The following is an 8646-nucleotide window of genomic DNA, read 5'->3' as shown; positions in this document are numbered from 1 at the left end:
ACTGCCTTTTAATGGAGGCAGTGGAAAGACTATAAATTAGCTTGCCTAATGATGTGTACAGGTTTGACAGACCACTGAACAAAAACACTGTAGACTATATGAGTAGAAAACTTATACATAATCAACTGTGGTGTCACTGCTGTCATCTGTAAGGGCAGTGGGGTTAGATCTGACTTGAATGTTGGGAAGCACTGTGTTAGCAACACCAGATAAGTTTGAACGGTGCAGTTCATTGTTGGAAACAGCTACACTTTGAGGAATTTAAAACATAGATCTCCTGGCATAAGGATAGACCGTATTTTCATGCGCAAAGATGGAGTAATGGAAGGTGGTGCATGCTATACAACTCTGCTGGAAGATGAGAAAGTATCATTGCTAGAGGCCTCCTGGGAAAGCTCCAACCAACAGTCTATCCTGCGTAACATACTTGTTCATAATTTATTTACGCGGAAAGCTTCCCCTGGACTCTGCTGTGTGTCTTTTTACTGCAAGTGTGGAGGTTTTCGAGAGGTATTTTCCTGCATTTCTGTGCTCTTGTGAACAAGACCGGCAAGGCTATGTATCCAGTGAAATAGTAGATGATTAGACCTCATGCTTTATTAACACATTTGCTGTGTGGTTGGCATGCTAACTTCATCCCGATCATGAACGAGAGGGAAAATCTGGAACATTTGGCCCTCGTCAAAATTTGACTCCCTGGGCCAGTTAGAGAATCACTTTCTATACTGGCATTTAACACCAAGTACAGATGGTAATGTATCAATACTCTTTTTAACGGCGCTCAGAGCCACATTGGTGAATCAGCACGAGGAATATATCTGGCAATATCAGTTTGCAGCCCTTCTTGGGTAAATAATTTCTGTTCAATTGGGGTTTGGTACATTCTCACAATATACTGCAGAGTCATCTTTAATCTGCATTTGGATTTTATTGATAGGGTTATAAAGTATTTAACAGTTACCTTTACCCTCTCTGCCCGTTGTCTTCTCCTGCTTTTTTCTCTTATTCACTAGCCTGTTTTTCTGCCTGAACTGACCGAAGACCCTTAGCCTTCACACTCATGTTCACACACCCTATTTTGCTAGTATTTCCCTCTATCTCTTTACACCCGTCTATACTTTAGCGCTCCGCTCTTTCCTCTCATATGGTTCCTTTCCTGCCCTTTCCTGGCATCTGCTTCCTTCCCTCCTGTACTCTCTTCCCATTTTACCCTTGCTCTTCTTGCTCTCCTCTTGTCCGCTCCCTCCCACCCTGCCTTCTCTCCACTCTCCCTCTTTCTCTTTATTAATTTATTGGGTTGTTATTCTCCTTGCCTGGCTCTGCTAATGAAGGCAGGATGCAGATGAGGGCGAAGGTCATCTCCGCAGCGATCGACCCCACCGCCCTGCAGCATGGCACTCTGACTGGCACAGGTCAGTGGCAGCTGTCAATCAAAATGCACGCATGCGTGCACCCATTCACGTGCACACAAGCACTCACGCACACTACCATTAAAATAAATTCACACATAAAGATAACAGCTATGTTGTATGACAGTTAACAATTTATAATTACCCCTCCAAAATCAGATATCATTAGAAGGTAATTTTACAGCAGTGGTCTTTGACACATTCTTATGAAACAGTATCCTTATTTTAGGTGATTTGTTTGTGGTCTCAGACTTAAATTTGAATATGTTTCAGGCCTTTAAAACATAGAATATCACTCGCAAAACTTATTAGTGAAAAGTGGGATGTACTCAAACCACTCCACAAACTAGCCAAACCTTTGGACTCCGAAAGATCAGAAGCGTAAATGAGCATCTGTAAACATCATCACAACCTTAATAAAGGTAGGATTTATTTAACTAATATCTTTCTCACTGAAATTCTCACTATTCTGACTTCAAACTTTTATCTATGTTTGCTGAAATGAAACACCAGCTACATGTCAGCTGTTTCTGCACAGAAGGAAAAATAATGCATGATCTGGTCTGTTGTCTCAGATATTCATGTTTCTCGGAGAATAAAATGTATCCACTTTTTTAATTTTCCAAATTTCACTGGTTCAGTATTTCACTTTTGTCTTAGGTGTACCTTGTGCTTAATGCTAGCAACTGAATGTTAGCCTGCTAACATGCTAATGTAGCGCAAAAATGCTGAACCTAGCCACTCAGGCCTACACACTGGCAACACATCTGGGAACCACCGCTCACTAGAGTGAAATGTGTATTTCCTTGCTGATTGTGAGGGGTTGCTGGAGACTGCTGGCAGTTACTATGAAATGACTTGCTTCAGCCCTGGTGTGAAGCTGATTGCAAAGATGTAAACAGTACTACACGGAAAACCTCACTGCGATTGCTTTAGTTGCTGACTGGTCACTTCAAATGCCTGTGGTTTATATGGAAGAAGTCTGCAAACTGCTCTTTTAGCTGTATTCAAATTTTAAAAATTGCAACCCAAACCAGAAACAGAGTCCAATTATTCACCCGCATGTTGTGACTTTTGAAATTTATCAGCTGTAGCAGCAAGGCACAACTTTTGCTTTTAATGCGAATTTGTTAATTAATTAACCTTAATTTAAAATTTCACTATAGCTTAGAGAGTAAATGAATGTTTACAGACAAGTTTGCATCTTCCATGCATGTACAGGTGACCACTGCAATCTGCTAGCAACCAACCCAATTTCAAGGAGGTTTTTGGTAAAACGTCTTTATTCCAATCAAATTCATTGAATGACATTCAAATATATCTTAAAGATATACATTTAAATATAAATATGTATAGATGCAGATATAAATGTAAATATAAAGTTCTTTATGTGGCAGAAAAATAGGTGTGGCTGTTAGGTAATGAACAAGGAATCTCTTGGGGTGTGTTGTAGGAAGTGGACTGAAACTGACTTTACTCCTACAGCACCCATGCTATCTTGCTTAGATAGAGCGCTTTAGGTTGAAGTTGTAAAATGTTGCTTTTTTTGTTTCTTTCTTTGGGTTTTGTTTGTCTGGCACTGGGATTCTGTGGGCTTTTTAGGCGGGGCATTCATGGAATGGGGCTGCTCACTATACCTTTAGGTCTTTGCCAAGGCGCTGACCCAATGCCATGACAAAGACCATGCATCACTGCGAAAACCTGGGCAGTCATGGAGGCTGTGTTGTCCTGCAATGGGATGCTATTTTGTGGCGGTGGTGTTGCTATTGGGGATTTACATGTGGTGTGCATCTGTGTTTAAGTGTTTAGTTCATGTCAAAGTAACATTCATGAATACCATGAATACCCAAGTCATCCCAGGAGAATATTGTGTTATATTAAGATTATTAATTTTATTCACTTTGTGGTTTTTGATCATGCAAAGATACTCACATGATCTTTCACTTAACACAGCTCATACATCTTTGCCTCCACAGGTTGACGTGTTACACCCCTGTTAAAGTGCCTAATCCTCGCCCTGCTGTTCATTGGCCTTGACATTGTGAAGACCTTTGGACTGCTGCTCCACGAAATTCCATATCTGAGCACTCCGAAGCATTTACAACCCCTGCTCTTCATCACACCATGTCAGGAGGCTGTGCGTATGTGTGTTTGTAGATGCACTCTGTGTTCAGACATCTTGTATGCATGTCAATGTTGTTCATTGTTATTGTTGTGGGTTTATTTGTGTGCTCAGCCATGTTCTTGAGTGTGTTCACCTGCATCTGGGCTCCTGTGAATGTGCATGAGTGTACAGCTATCACAAACACACGCACACACCCAAAACACGGACACACACACACACATATCTCTATTAGCAGTATAGTAGTGTTAACAGTGTTCTGCCATGCGTGAACCTCCCCACCTTTCCCTCATATCTATGCAAAGCTGGGGTCCTGTCAATCAGTCACCTTGGTGACATAGAGCCCCACCTCCCCAATTAGAGCTGACAGGGCAGGATTAGGAGGGGGGCGGGCCCCCACCGACCTGCCTACGTGTCAATCACGCGCCGGGCATCCACACGCCTGTTTACTGTCAGATCGCATCTCCGTCTGTCAGACTGCACGGCAACCGTCGCCCAGGGAGGAGAGGAGGAGGGTTGTGGGAGAAGGAGAGGGGGGGAGGAGGAGATCTGATCGGAATTAACTATGCTTCTCCCCACAGACCGGCCGTGCTTTTAATTCATGAAAGGGATGAGAGGAAAGTGGGAAGAGAGAGGGAGTGATGGAGGGAGGAGAGCATTTAAAACCCAGAGCAGGGCCTTCTTTAGAAGTTTTCAGAGTGATGTTTCTTCTCTCCCTGACAATCACTTTTCTCACCCCAACTCTTCCACTCGTCTTTCTCCCAGACTTCTTCACTCAGCGATACCTTAGTGGCGATATTGTTGTAAAGGTGTTGTTTTTTTACCCCGGCTGTTTTTAATTCACCCAAATGGGTGTTCGTATTTTTCGACTCAGAGAGTTAAGGTCAATTTTATTTAGTTCTGTACATGCTCATGCAAATTTGTGTCTCTGTTTCAGTACATGTCTTGGGGTTAGGGTCCTGCCTACACACCTACAGTAAGTGAATACATAATGCAATTCTGCTCCTCAGATTGTGTGCTCTAAAGCAGCATCACGCATTTAGAGTTGACACAATGCTAATGAGTGTGTGTTTGTGTGGCTCTCTGTTCACTTCGCTGTGTGTATTTCTTCTTTTTTGGGTCTCTGGTGGTGGCCAACCTTTGACCTTGTTGCCCTTACTCTAATCCTTTAGCAAATGAGGACTGTTTAGGGCTAAAGAGGGGGTTTGAGGGTCTGCATCAAGACACTGTTTTAGGATTAGAGGAGCAGAGTGAAGGTCTTGGGGGTTATTAGGATAGAAGTAGAGGGAAACAATAGATTGTATTGGAGGAGGAGGAAGGATATTATCAGCACTGTGCCCGTCACTAACGTTTTTATATCTCATACAACAAAGCTGTGTTTCTGACTCCCTCATTTTTGTTTATGTGTCAGTTAGCAGAATCAAAATGTGCTTAATTCCTTTCAGTCAAATTTTTAAAAAAGTTACAGCATCATTAAGAATACTCTTTTTCTGGTATAGAGAGCTCCAATATGGGGCCACTTTTCAACAACTTTCACCTGTGCACTTATAGTCAACATTCCTAACACGATTCATATATTTCCATATGAGCTTAACCTATTTTTGCTTGACTAGAACATTTTGTACACTAAAAGAAAGCATTATTCCTTATTATTACAGTATTATTACATTATTTCATGTCATTGACTGCCATATTGTTCTTGTAATCATGCTTGTGTGAACTGCTGCTAGTATGCATCATGAAAATGTGATCATGTTTAGGCCAAAATTAATTAAAAAAATTAACTCTTCACCGTAATGCAAACACATCTCTGGCATATCTCAGCTAACTTCCCATAACTCATAGACCATAAGTTTGGCATTAGTTTTTGTTAAATTATATTCAGTGGAGATTGGATCTATTAAAAACAACTTCACATTTTTCATCTTGACATCGCCTGTCACCTGTTGGTTTGTGGGTGCACATTGCAGCCTCAACTTTAATTCACTAGCACTGTCACAGTTTGCACAGCAAAATGCATTTTGCAAACTATATGTGGCCACTGCACACACTCACACACGAGTGGCACAGCAAGCCATATTATTTATTGAGGTAATTCCATTTAAAATAATTCACAAGACATATAAACTATAAACTTGATCCACTTTTAAGTTCAGTGAAAAAAGAAGGCAGCTAGCCTGTTTTGGCATCCACCTGCCACTTAAAGGGGCAAATAATTATTTGTCAAATTTAAAACATTTATAAAATAAATTACCCTCCTTTATAAGTGTAGCCATGGGAATGAAAATATGTTTTTTGTAATTTGCTATTAACCTGCTTATTTCTGCTCAGAGGTATTTGAACATTTGTGGTAATAGTCTGTGTGAGCATTTGGGGTTCTGCAGTTTGTGGCTCCTCTGCATTGACCCAAGAAGGTTGCTGCTTGGTTTCTGCACTCTCTTTCGCTCTGCAAAAAAAAAAAAAAAAATATATATATATATATACATATATCTCAGATATATTCAGGGTGAATTAACAAATGCTTATTTTGAAGAAACTGTTTGTCAGCTATCATGCCATGTGCTGCTGACAGGCATAGATGCATCCTGTCATTTGCGCCGATAACCGTATGCTCTCGGTGTTTGTTGGTAGCAGGCGTATGTGGGTTAAACATGTTTGTGTGTGTCTGTGTGTGTGTGTTTGCATTTGAGATGCAGGGTTGTGTCTGAGATGCAGCTCAGGTGTCTGTTGGTGTCTGTTGAACGACCTCGCTGCAGGGAACAGGCTATCAGGCTGAGATGGAGGCTATCATGTTAATTACTTTACACACACCCTGCCAGCCAAGCGTGCAACACAAGTGCTGAGCTCACACACACACGGACACGTACACGCAAACGCACTGGCACACGCACCTGAGTACAATTAAGCGCGCACACCGATACGCACAAAATCATCCGTCTTTTCCTTTCATTTTGTCGTTTCTCTGTCTTCCTCCCTTTCGCTGTTTGAAGGCCTTGGACATCAATTCCCTTTTGCTTTCAAGAAAGATTGTTTTATATTCTAATCAATTCAACTCTGTCCTGTGAAATTAATTGACATTCATTCAATGATTTGAAATTCCTCCGAGGCTGTTCTTTTGTTTCAGCCTGTCAGTGAGCTGCAAGTGAGATCGGGCTAAATGTTTTGTCATCTCACACTCCAGGGTAAGCTGCTCCAAAGCATGAGCCCGAGGTCAGTTTAACCTCCTCACAGTCCCGTCTCCCGCTGCCTTTACAGTTTGCGAAGGGGATAGGGGAGGGGGATTCAGGATCAGAAACTTGGGTGAAGCCCATTCTTCAGTGGCAGCCTTCATATGTCTGCTCAGGACTATATTTTTTCAGAATCATGTCAGGGGTTTGAAAGGAGGTGTCCAGAGCGCCCGGGCCGAGGAAACAGAGGAGCTGGGGCAGGTTGATGCCTTTAGTTAAATGATGGTGGCACGCAGAGGGATTGCTTTGGGAAGTTGTCATCCATCATGATTTTAGAATGACTCAAAGCTGCACTCGGCTTTTTGGGGTTATGGTCTGCGATCTGTGATTGATGTGAAATGTGTGTGTTTGTTGTGTGTTGGAGAGAGGAGTGAAAAAGAGACTGTGTGTATTTATTTGCTGAAATAAGTTAAGATTGCCCTGTAGTTAAAGACTTCTTCTGGAGAAGTTTAATTTCTTCTCTTTTTGTTTGTTTTGTTTTGTTAAAGAAGCTGATGGATTAAAGTCACTCAAAATCAAATGATAACGACTCTCACAATGTGGCAAATTGTCTATACCTACTCATTGTTAAACGCAGTTCATCGCATGCCTTTTCCTGTGCATGCGTCTGTCCGCTGTTGTATTTCTTTTTTTTTGTTTTATGTCTGTCCCATTTGGATCTTTAGCCATCAGAATTGTTGTCTGAGGCCAAGAAAGATGCCTGGCAGATTTACTTTACCAAGTGCATCATCATGGCCTTGCCATATTGGTCCATTGGATTGACATTTATTTTAATTATGTATTTATTTTAATTTTATTTTCGGTTGTTACAGACGGGACAGACATGACTGGGGGATAGGACAGGGAGAAAGAAAGAATGAAAGAAAGAGAGGGAGAGAAAGAAAAATAGAGCAGAGAAGAGATGTTGAGAAAGGGGGGGAAAAAAGAAAAACAAACAAACAAAAAAAGATGTTTTATTTGTTTAAGCTGAAGCATCTTGTCTGTCTTTTCCTTTCTCCTGCTTCTTTTTCCAGGTCCAAGTCTCACCCAAGTTAATTCTTCAATTAGTGCGATCCCAATATTCTGGAGAGATCATGGAGAGGGGCTCTTCCAATCAATGTCCAATTAACCAGGCTCTCAGAGAAGACGGGGGATGACCGCTCAAGCAGTTTTAGAAAAGACAGGGTTAGGGTGAAGGCAGAGGTTCAGAGGAGAAGGTGGAAAAAGGAGGGAATGGGGGCAGCTTGAAAGAGCGCTTAAAAGATGGTGAGAAGAAAGGATTCAACGTCTGTAAGTGGGTGGGGGTGAGAAGGGAGCATTGGGGTCTGAGGAGGTGGGTGTAGATGTTAGATGCTCAATCAAGTTGTGTGAGGACAGTGTAATTAATCCACTGAAGATGTCTGATTGCAGATGACTTTGGGAATACCAGAGTGGTGGCTGGGCCTGAGGGAAGGGGGAGGGCCGGAACAAGATGGATGCGGGGATGCAGGGAGAGGAAAAGCGGAAGGGCAAACAGAGAGAGAGAGTGAGATTAATCGAGACATGGGAGATACAGTACCTTTTAAATGAGAAGGATGAGTTTCAGTGACAATGTAAAAAAAAAATAAAAGTAAAGAAAAAAAAAGGGGGGGGGGATTGATCATGTGCGGGCTAGGTCGACCATCACTCACAGCGCCGTGGGGGATAAAGACCTCCACCACCAGAAGTCACATGTATGTAAAGGAAGAAGCACGAGGCTTCATGCTCACTTAACTCCGACTTTCTCGCTGCTGAAACACTTTCCTACGAGATAAATGGGTGTCTATCCTGTTCTAATGCTAATATGCTTTTAAGGTACTATTAGCTGGCAGAGGTTTGCTTTTATTTAATGGACTATTAATTTGTTTGAATGCATTTTGTCTCTGTGGCT

At 41.9% G+C, this 8646-nt stretch overlaps 1 long non-coding RNA gene across 1 annotated transcript; it reads left to right on the top strand.

Moving 5' to 3' along the window:
- Window positions 1-1657: 1657 nt before the first annotated feature.
- On the top strand, window positions 1658-7985 carry LOC146694056 (uncharacterized). Its single transcript, XR_014923873.1, has 3 exons — window positions 1658-1831; window positions 3386-3546; window positions 7772-7985. It is a non-coding gene; the product is annotated as an uncharacterized LOC146694056 (long non-coding RNA).
- Window positions 7986-8646: the final 661 nt, after the last annotated feature.

This window comes from Copadichromis virginalis, linkage group LG14, assembly GCF_057382275.1.
Source record: "Copadichromis virginalis isolate Kocher_CV1m ecotype Utaka linkage group LG14, C_Virginalis_male_GT1.1, whole genome shotgun sequence".
Taxonomy (NCBI): domain Eukaryota; kingdom Metazoa; phylum Chordata; class Actinopteri; order Cichliformes; family Cichlidae; genus Copadichromis; species Copadichromis virginalis.
The sequence above is the reverse complement of the archived record's forward strand: the minus strand, read 5'-3'. Positions and strand labels throughout refer to the sequence as shown.